The sequence below is a fragment of the Patella vulgata genome, chromosome 2, assembly GCF_932274485.2.
Source record: "Patella vulgata chromosome 2, xgPatVulg1.2, whole genome shotgun sequence".
Lineage (NCBI taxonomy): Eukaryota > Metazoa > Mollusca > Gastropoda > Patellidae > Patella > Patella vulgata.
In genome coordinates, this window is record NC_065880.2 from 31858743 (window position 1) to 31870919 (window position 12177).

The following is a 12177-nucleotide window of genomic DNA, read 5'->3' on the forward strand; positions in this document are numbered from 1 at the left end:
TTATGTTGTGGGGTGATTAGATGATAGTAAAATCAAACATGCCAGACAATATGGCCCTTTAACTCCGTAGCGGCGGTTGGGGACGATTATTTCACCGAACGAAACTATATCTAGAGACAAACTATATATTTCTGGACATAGGAGCGTATGAGTGATAGGATAACACCACATACATCCTGATCAGGGGCCCCAGGGCCACGTGGGTCGGTCCCGAAAAGGGAGACGCAAACTGTGTTATCGTATCACTTCCATGCTCCTATATTCAGAAATATATAATTTGTCTCTAGATATAGTTTGTTTTGGTGAAATAATGGTCATATTGTCTGGCATTTTGGATATTACCATCATCTAATCATCCCACAACATAATGAACGATTTTGGTGTATTCCTTGACCCCCAGAAATTATCATCCTAGAATAAATACTATGGGAGCTATAGGGGATTATTTGATGTGTCCGCCGTCTTGGACGCCATCTTGAATTTTTTAAAACGCTCAAGGGTGACCGAGATTCCCGGCAGATTCTGAAAGAGGACTCCCTAGGCTACTAAAATCAATCATAAAAAAAACTTTGCATACAATTTCCAGGTTCACTTGAAATATTGGGTTTGGCGACCGGACTACTGTCATTCCTCCGATGAATCTTTTTTCATCCACTTTGACATTCGTCTGCTGAATCTTTGTCATTCGTCCGGTGAACCTGTGTCAATCACTGTCATTCGTCCGTCTGCTGAATTCTGTTATTCACTTTGTCATTCATCTGGTGATTTCTGTCATTCACTTTGTTATTCGTCCTGGAATACGAATCATTCACTTTGCCATTCGCCTGGTGAAGCTCCGTCATTCGTCTAGTGAACTTTGTCATTCGTCTGGTAAACCCATGTCATTCTCTGTCATTCGTCTGGTGAACCCGCCTCAATCATTTTGTCATTCGTCTGATAAAGACAGTGTCATTTCCTGTCATTCGTCCGGTGAATCTGTTATTCCCGTCTCATTCACTTTGTCATTATTCTGACGGTATTCTCTTTGGTATTCGTCTGGCGAACCAGTGTCATTATCTGTCATTCGTCCGGTAAATCTGTGCCATTCACTTTGTCGTTCGACTGATGAATCCCTTTCATTCGCTTTGTCATTCGTTTGTTGAACCTGTGTGATTCTGTCATTCTTTTGTTGAACCCGTGTGGTAAACCTATGTCATTCGTCCGGTGAATCTCTGCCAATATCTTTGTCATTCATCTGGTTAATCTCTGTCATTCACTTTGTTATTCGTGAATGACAAAAGGTTCACCAGGCGAATGACAGGGAGAATGACATAGATTCACCGGACGAAGGACGAGAATGACATAGATTCACCAGACAAATGATAAAGGGAGTGATTCACCAGACGAATGACAGAGAACACGGGTTTAAGAGACGAATGACAAAGATAATGACACAGGTTCACCAGACGAATGATAAGAGAATTACACGGGTTCACCAGACGAATGACAAGAGAATGACACGGGTTCACCAGACGATTGACAAAGAGAATGACAGAGCTTAACCAGATGGATGACACGAGTTCTCCAGACGAATGACAGAGAATAAGACAGATTTGCAGGACGAATGGCAACGTGAAGTGACATAGATTCCCCGAAGAAATGACAGAATTCACCGAACGGACACAGAGAATGACACAGGTTTAAAGAACGAAAGAAACAGGTTCATCAAATGAATGATAGTGGTTCACCAGACGAATGACAGAGAATGACAGAGGTTCACCAGACGAATGACAGATGTTAACCAGACGAATGACAAAGTGAATGATAGAAATCACCAGATGAATGACAGAGAATAACACAGATTCACCAGAAATAAGTTGATATTTGTTAAACCCACTGAAATTGTATTATGTTGGCCTAAAGGGAGCGGTTATTGCTTAGACATTCTTTGTCATTCGTCATTCGCTTGTCATTCGTCAAATTTTCACGTTCAAATGACAAGTCACAAGTGATTACAGCATAGCACGAGAATAATCCGAAGTATGTTCTATTAGGCTAAAAATGGCCATCGTACGTGAAATTTTCTACACATCTGTCAACGCCGTAAAAAAACTATCGTTAACAATTTTGAATAACAGTAATAGTTCGTTTTCTAGTTGTTAAAGCAGCTTTAGATAAATTACGTTCTTTTTGTTTTTTAATTTGCGTTGTAATTAACTATACCGTTAGGAGCGGCATCTTTTTGTTTAGTACAATTAATATCCCCAAAGCTCCTTGTTACTCAAGAATAGAATACTAGTATATATTTCCTTTTGCTTTTACAAGGTGCTCAAAATGCCGGAGGCGCGAGTCAGGGCGGGGGGTCTCGGGGTCCTCCCCCTGACAAAATTTGAAGATTTTGTGCTCTCTCCTTGCATCCGAGTGCATTCCGGGGCATCAAATTGAAGTGCCTCAGGCAGGGTTTTATGGCTGAATTTTCTGAAATTTCCTTCCTCGACTCCTTCCGGCGATATCATCTTGAGGGTAGTAGAGAGAGTCTTTTGATTTACGCGGCGAACTCTAGGCCGGGCAATACAGCCCTAGTATCAAATTTCAAGTGAACTATCGGAATTCTATTCATAGAATTACAGTATAGACTGCACAATAGGCACCTTATGTTAGACACAAAAGGCACCATCAGGTGTAGGCAAACATTTGAACCGGCGCCTTGTAGGCGAACAAATAAACCAGGGCCTCTTTTAAAACCGTAACCCGGGTATAAAAGGGCGGCTCCAAGGAAAATAAATTATGCAGCCTCTGGTACCATCAAGAGCTCGAGCTAATTTTGAACTATTTCTTCTTCCTATAGCGTAATGGTGCCTATGTGGTAGACGATGTAGTCACGTCATCAGAAGACGATGGTCTCCTTCTAATCAATAATGCATCCATCGTCTTGTCTTCGTCGCTATCGAATTCTCAATCTCAAAACGTTCAAAAATGTTCTGCCAGTGCAAATGGCAACACTGGACGCAAGTCGGATGCTAGGTCGGTAGGACTACGCGAGACGAGTGGAGCCGTGAGTACAGGTGTTCAGTGACAGTAGACCAACACGCCTCACAGTAGTTATGTAGGCCTACAACGCACGTATGGTATCAAGACAAGGGGGTCGGGAGGTGATGATGACAGGCAGGCCTCGGTGGATCATGCTACGACCCGACGGGTCACCTACCAATTTGAACACTCCTAAAAAATCATTATTGTCGGCGAAATGTTTGGGGGTGTGGGGGGGGCTTAACCACCCCATAGCCACCCCGTGGCTACGGGCTCGTACGTGGGGAGGAGATAATCCGAGAATGTGCTTAAGCTCCGATATTTGTGATCAATGGGCAGCGATTAATGTGTGAAATAGCTTTCTTTAACGTCCGCTTCCACCGAGGTGATATCGCAGACAAGGCAGCGATTAAAGACAACTCCGTCTTTTATATGCAATGAATTCTCCTCCGGCTTCGCACCCGCTGCTAGTTACCGTGACAGCCAAGTCACGTGACACAAGCATGAGTTATTTTAATAGATTTTTTATAGCTTGGGATATTTCCTCGCGAATACAATGTTTTGAGTGGGATTTGCAGCAAATTCGGGAAACCATTTGCTCATATTGCAGATTTTCGCATTTCAGATCAATCCTTTTTCACAATGATGGAAGACATCAATCCTGTTTGACCAATTTTACACCTTGGTACAACTTGAAAAGAGTTCGTTTGATACTGTAACCTCAATAGCGTTTTCGAAAAAGGAGGCATTACACTTGAACAAAAGGTCGCAGACAGATGAAAACCGACTTCTCATGGGCCCGTTTTTGCAAAATGAGTCGCAATGAGTCAATTTTGAAACTTGGTTTATTCTATGTTTCAGTACCTCCAATATGATGTATGCTTGGTTTGAATCGGGTAAATATTGACCGAGCTGTGTCCGTTTGAAGCTGATCAAGTCAGAAAAGTAAGCTTTGAGGAAAGGCAAGTGAAAGATGTCGGCATGTTCTGGAACAAAACAAAATCACATAGCAACCATGCCATTTGTTTGCTATTTTGTCGTTTAATATTTTTTCAAGATTTCTGGGGTGCTGAAGACGAAAATCTGGTATTCAGTATAACATCGTGTTTTTCGGTATATAGTATTGCCGGTATAAAGTCGCCACCCTGTCGGCTTTTGAAAGCGATAGAGGCTGTAGTTTTTTATGGTTTTTTGGGTTTTTTTTTCACAAATGTGACCTGTGCTTGCAAAATGAGTCTAATAATGAGCTACAGACAAAACAAGTGAAAATATTGATTTTGATCGAAATTGAGATTTTGATTGAAATTGAGATTTTCACAAATATGAATCTATAAAATATCAATATACTATATATCGCCCCAAAAGATCAAAATCGCAATTAAATATTTTAAGACAACTTTATTTGGACGTTTTGTACCGTATTCATATATATTTCTTTTATCTTAAGATTCTCAGCGAAACTAGTTATTTTTCTCCGCTCGTAGCGGGTCGATCGGAGCGGAGATCGGACAATCCTCTTACATAATGCTTGGCATGGTTGTGAAGTAGCTAATCTCTAGTTTATAAATATGACCAAAGTATTGCCGATGAATTCATTTTGAACGCATACAAACTAGTTTAAAGACACCTACAAAGCGTAAACAAACTACAACTAGTTGGCAGATTGGTCCAGACACCACCATGTTCCTGAAGCAACGATCGCGAGTTTTACAACATCTAACCGTTGCTGCAGAACTGGGAAATTCCTGAAATTTTGCGCTCGTTGTGTTTACACGTGATCAATTAGCATTGTCCAATCAGTGGTCGTCGCACATAACACACTGTAAACAAATATGGCGTCCTCCATAGAAACTCTTTGTTGATCAGGTATGATTTCCAACAACCTTGACATTGATCGAACCTTGAACTTTGCAACTTGATTGTCACATGTAGACATTTTAGCTATAAGCGCGAGACTTGATAATCGTAACGATATTTTCAACGAAGGAATCTGATAGGATCACAAGCTGGGCTTATACCCAATCAAAAATAGTGCCAAAATATGCGGGGTATTACGTGAAGGGCTTGATAAGATGTACGTAGTTAAGGCGAGATTAAGCCTTCTATTGAAGATGAGACACCCCGTACACAGCTCTGTGGCATCATAACTGCCTCGGGGCTCAAGCTGACATACAAATTTATTTTGGCGATATGTGGGGTACATGCGATTCTCTTTGAGAAGTGGCGACGAAATAAAACCCTTAAAATTCTGATCGTATATAGATTGCCGTTGAGTGTTAATCAAAACCGCGTGGCGGCATACTGTAAATTAATCAACAAGCGGGTCGTGTCATTGAGTAATCCTTATCAATTTTCACGGCGTAGTTGATAATTACCAATGATAAGGCCGTCGCCAAATCATTATTTCTTCCGAATAATTAATTCAAAAAGTGATTATTTGATATCCCGTATCGTCTTCAAAAAATAACTTTTGGCCTAAATGGAAATAAACAAAATGGCCAATAAAATGGGTCGATAAAATGAGAACCACCAACGGGTCGGGTGAGAAAAACAATCCGCCATTATGCACGACAATGAACGTACAAATGAAATGAAATTTCTATCATTCTATCAGGGATTCATATTTTGATACCGTTACGGTACCTGAAAATAACAATAGATCTATTGTATACGCAAAACTTCAGTTTAATTCAGTCGTGTAACAGAACACGCATACAGCTGTGGCGACTGTTTTGATTATCAAGAAACTAAACTTGATTACCCAACCAATAATCTTAACCTATTGACCACTGGCACTAGGGTGCTAATAATTGATGAGTTCAACTGAAATTTTTCTCACCAAAGTTATAATATACAAAACATAGATTAGCCTACTAATGTGTGGACTATTCTAATTTGTTTTAATTTATAACACTATCTTAGGAAATGTGTATATGCCGCATGTGTTGCGGATGTTTTGTTACGGAAAACACTAAATACCAGAAAACACACCAAATACCGGGAAACACCCTAAATAGGTAACCCGGCGTACATATTTAGGGTTTTTCCGGTATGTAGGGTGTTTTCCGGTATTTAGTGTTTTTCCGGTGTTTTCCGGTATTCAGTATAACATGGTGTTTTCCTGTGGTTTTCCGGTTGTTTTACTGTGTATTTCGGTGTTTTCCGGTATATAGTATAGCCCACCTTATACGCCCACGCTGATATGTGGACGTATAACAAAATTGTCAATAAAATACGTCCACATTAAAGTAGCTAAGTCTCTAACTCAATATCATCAAAAATCTTCGACATTGAAAACACGATTTATTTGTCGCTTTAAATTAACATTGATTTTGTGATCTTACCGGGAAAAGATAACCTTCTGATATCCAATATTTAAGACAAAATAAACATTTTACAATTAGTACACGAATCGACGAATCGTGTACCATAATGCGTTTCCACAAGTCATGTCAAACGGTGACGCTATATTCTTATCTGGAGAGCATGCCCAATAAATACTATCGGCGTAGACTGGAAAAACCAGACGCTAGAGATTGAAATTCGATTGAGAATACTGACGTATTTCGCCGAACCTAACTGATTAGAAATTACAGTAAAAACAGAAACGATTGAATGTAAATCAATTTATATACATTATATTACATTATTGTATGCGTTGCGACCCATTTGTGTCAATTTCTAGGTCCCAAATATTAGCGACTTAGCTCCTTTAAGAAAAACAATCTAGAAAAGGGTAGATTTTACGAGAATTTAATAAACACCTTGAATAAACACACAAAAGACACAATTAAGGGGTTCTGTGATATTGAATTAGTATAATATTAGCTTCTCTTAAGATATAATTGTATCCTACGATAATCACTCCTATTTCCTTGATTATCAAGCCAGTGCAAAGTAGCGTCAAAGGGAAGACCCGTTTCATATCTTCTACCATTGACATTAGCTCGACAACAGACTGGCTGATTCAGATACCACCATCCACCACCGAAACGGACGGGGCAGTCATTACTACTGAAGTCTCGATCATATGTTGAAAAGGGTCTACCATTGATGCTGTAAGTGTCGTTTGTTAGTGAATCGCCAGAAGGATAATTATGATGACCAGAATACTGTTCGATCGTAATTTTATAATCATCGTCTGAGTTAGTTATATTAAAGCCCCTATAGAAACCATGCACATTAGGGTTACCTTCACCATGTGCCATCACCACAGTTAATGTCAATGTCAGGTGATTCTGAACAATATCATGTATGTTTTCTAACCCAATCCAATAATTCCCATGTCGGTTTCCGAATCCAGTAGAATAATCATGCCAAGTTCTGTTGAAATCGGTTTCCATGCAAATTGTTTCTCTGCTATGGATATAAGTTAGTCCTCCCCAATCAAATACACATTTTACTTCTAAAACAGGTCCATTGGCCGAAGGTTGAATATAAGACATTAATGACTTATTTAGAGGTACAACACCTTTCTTCATGCCATCCATACAATCTTAAATAGAATAAAATATTAATTAATGTGCAGATTTGTCATTTTTTGAAGTATAGTCCGCTCGGTGTGCGGGGTGTTAAATGGGCACCAAACCAGGCTCAACTTTTCAAAAGTAATTATTTACGTAAATAAGATGTCAATTACAAAGAATGTAAACCGTCGTGGCCAAAACATTTAATTGTGTGTTTTGGTAACTAAACTGGCAAATATGATGATGAATTCAGTGGTTGCTAAAACAGAAATTTCGACATATAGATCAATCTTCTAATGAGTTAGGACAGCGTGTGTTCCGTACCTATCCGAAAGAGGGTATCAAAAACTACCTATGCTAATTTTCATACTTTTGTCAAAAAGTGAATGATTCTGTGTAAATATCGGCCAAAAGCTTACCTTTGATAATGTATTGACATTGATCACCATAGTAACCAATCGAACATCTTGTGCAGTTGACAGCGTGACAAACTGATGTCTTGACAAAAAAAATTAAGAAAGTATGAAAATAAAAGGAGACATTTCGTGTTTTCATGAAATTTATCTCGGTAACGGGAAATTTTTGTTTATCTGAAACATGCTTGAGTCGATTTGTAGACATGTAATACTATAGGGTCTATATCCTGTAGAGGCTATCTATGTTCTGTAAAGGATTCCCCGGTTAAAGTATTGAAGTTGTTAGCTAGTACCAGTAAAATCAGGCAATGACATCATAGTCTGCTAATCAAAATACGTTAATCCCATGCTTTGGACACACGGACAACTGTCCTCCTTGTGCACAGGACTCAATAATGACCCATACACGTATCCTCTTTACATTGTTAAAAAATAAAAGTAATTAAAAACTATAAGCAGTGTTAATTAAGTGTACACTTTACACCACAGCTAGCGTTTTTGTAAATGTAATAGAACTACACCTAACAAGTGTAACCGATATTCATGACTACTGAACACCTGAATAGGTGTAATTGTGGGTGTTTTGGATAAGCTACACCACTACCAGTGTTATACTACATTTACACCAAAGGGTGTAACTATTACTGGGGAATAAATCATAGAAAAGCGTTAAATTTACAGCGTTTATTGGATTGCAAAAGTGTAATCGATATTCATGAGTACTGAACACCAGGATAGATGTGATTGTAGCCACAAAAGGTTGTTTGGGATAAGCTACTCCTCTACAAGCGTTTTATTGCATTAACACCAACAGGTCTAATCTTTTAGGTAAACATTCCTCCGAATAAGGTGTCAATTTCACACCGTATCTTGCGTTACAAAATTATTTGTGTACTCCAATTTGAGGTTTTTTTTTGTAAACTATGGCGTTACTCATAACGAGTAAAGTATAGATTATTTTAGATTGTATACACTTAAAGACGTGTAAATGTTAAAAAATATTACCAAGTACAATATCTTAATTAATAATTCAGGTGAGGTGCATAATTGAATAAACCACATTATTCAGCTAAGTTGTAAGGATATGTGTACTGATTTTTCTCCCGTGATATATCTTCATTGCAAATTGATACAGATTGTCTAATTGCCCAACTGTAGCACCATAGGTCTTTCTGTCTGACATGGAGAAACCGGGAAACCGGTCGCCACATCCTACGTACGACCCATGCATCTTTTCTTACTACATATTTCTGTAGCCTTGTCATCGTCTAGAATTTGTCTCTAGCTGTCTTTACTTCTGCTTCACGTTGTGTATTTACTTCTTCCAGTTTCTTAAGACGTTTGTCTTACCAGGAATAATAATGCATATTTCGTTTCTACATTTTATATAGCATATAACTGAATACAGGTATACAAGCATAGCACAAATTACAATACTATATAGCTAAAACCACTTCTCCACCCTATCCAGCCTCTCGGCTGTCTAGGAACTCAGATGTACCCTCGATCTCTGGAATCTAATGCAAGTCTGACTTACAACTTTACTATGATTTATTTTATAAGACTCCTGCAGATCACGCACAGAAAGCCTGTTCATGGCCCTGAACCTGTGCAATTAACGATATGATTGGTTACTTTAAACCAAATGATGCAATTAGAATAATTCCACTCACGTGTAATTCGGTGGTAAATGAGTGACATATGTTTTCGATAAATCGCTTTTTTTTATGTGTCAACTATCAATTACAGACTAAGTTGATTTAAGTATTTTAAGTACATATCACATATTATGCGAATATGTTATTTCTCGAGCAAAAATTCTACTAAAAGTATTACACAACAGCAGTGGAATATGAATCAGTCTGATGATCCCGCACATGTGTCGTTAGTTCTGTATGGTGCTTTATGGTGTTTTTGTTTAATATATAAGCCGGGATGCAATTTTGCTTTAGACATATAATGCAAAAGGCAATACTACAAGTAATCATGTATCAACCTACTTACCAATCTAAAGCTGACCTTCTTACTCCAATCTTCTGATGTAATACAATTTTCACCAGACTCGTATAGAGTACAGAGATGATCTTCTTTGTCAAACATAAATCTTCTACAATTTTCATGATTTGAACAAAATCTAGCACAGTCAATCAACGACAGTTTTGGTTTCTGCAAAATGAAACCATTGTAGCCATTATGCATACAGTCAGGGTTTTCTTCAAGAACTTTTGTTTGAATAAAGTCAATAACATGACTAGTAGATACCATCACGAAAAATGGCAATAGTGTAAGGTAAAGCCGAATTGAAAACCCCATTCTATTTTGAAGACTGCTATTCTTAAAGACCCTGTCAGTAGAAACACCCAACCCTAATAATCCGTTTTATATAACTCGAGATTTTTCTTTTATGCTTTCTTTCTATTGATTTAATTATTCTTCAAGTGTTGTTTTAAGACATCATTTATGGCTGTTTTTGCAGATCTGTAAGAAAATCACCAAATATAGAATTTGGTCACGGGACAATACAGACTTCATTACCTTTTGTATGCATTTTGTATGGAATGGGAAAATCAACAGAGACGTCGAGATATTTGTTAATGGAAGTGGGTTGTATTTGTATATCAAAAGCTTTACCAAATAAAAACCAAATGGTTATAATTCAGACCGGAACAAAATGTTTATTTAAATCGCCTTTTACTTATCTAAGATAAGTTTCGTCGATTATCGAGTGTTCTATTTAAATAATCGTCAATTATAATAAGTGTTTTAAGCTTCCGTAAAGAAATATACTTTTTTGAAAAACAGCCGATATTTTCTTAAGGAGCCTTCCATTAGTTACAATCACATACTTGTATGGGTGATTCCTGGCGGCCAGTGTACTGAAGTATTCTTGCTCCTTAGTCAAAAATAAAATCATGTTTCAGCTTTGTCTTGGCATGATTTTCTCCAGACAAATTTCAACACTAAAATTTCTCTATTTACATCAGTTCGAATCGGCATTGATTCCCGAAAAACGTACTTGAGTCATTCATTCCATGTCAAGTGGACCAAATTCTCAGAAAGTTGTAAAGTGACCCCCTCAGTAAATTATGGAAAAAATATATGTTATAGTACATGCAAATTTATGTAAAACTGCAAAGTTATATGACTCTACCATTCATATTGACTAAGATATGACCATTTGAATCAGGGTACACATTTACAAGTTTTGAAACTACTATTATACGACTCGAATTTTGTGATCTGATTTTATTCCTTTTAGTCAGTCTATATTCTTAAAATAATGGGGTTTGTAAGATAATGCTATAGATTATGAATTCACGATCACATTTTTCAGAATAAGTACCGTCAACTGTGTATGGAGGGCCTAAAGTTCCAAAACTTGATACTTGTGCAAAAACTTAAATATCTTGAATTTTTCCATGTTTTTTGATATTGAATCATAAATTAATGGTACCCCCAGGTCTGATATTGTTGTATAATTGTTAAGTACGAACATAAATGTTCTTAGAAAGTTTTCTTTCATGATGATCAGGCAATTAGAAGCATTGTAATCAATCCATTCAAATCGGCAAAAAATGAAAAATAATCATAATTTACTGTTCAAATTTAATGAAAATAAAAATTGATGGATAAAATATCAAAGATGAACCTTTTATCATTGATAGACACGTGTACATGGAACATTTTCCCACAGTTTCATATTTTTTTGTGGAAGGCTCCTACACATGTTTAGCGTTTGAAAAGAGGGATTTTAGCTATTTTCCTGTGCGAGTCGATATTCAAAGCTAATTCTATAAGAACCCAACAAAGATATGGCTTTTAATAATGTTTGTTCAAACAATACCAATTGATACATTATACATGTGGTAAGTAACAACTTCTAATATAGTGTAGTACAATTTCTACACTGCATCGAAATATTGATTCCTGTTGCATAAGTATCAATGTTTGGCACTTAAAGCACATTTGACGGCACTTATTCTGAAACAATTGGTGCTAAATTCTTAATCTACATAACATTCTCTTACAAACCTCAAAATAGAAAGAATAAAAGCAGATCACAAAAATCGAGTCATAGTAGTGTCAAAACTTGCGAAAGGGTACCCTATTCAAAAGGCCATACCTCAATCAACATTAATGTTAAAAGTCATATAACTTTGCAGTTTTACATAAATTGCATGTACTATAACATATATGTTTTTCATAATTTTCTGAGGGGGGTCACTTTACAAGCACTGGTCCATGTAACATGGAATGACCCACTCATTAATTATCGAGAAATGTTA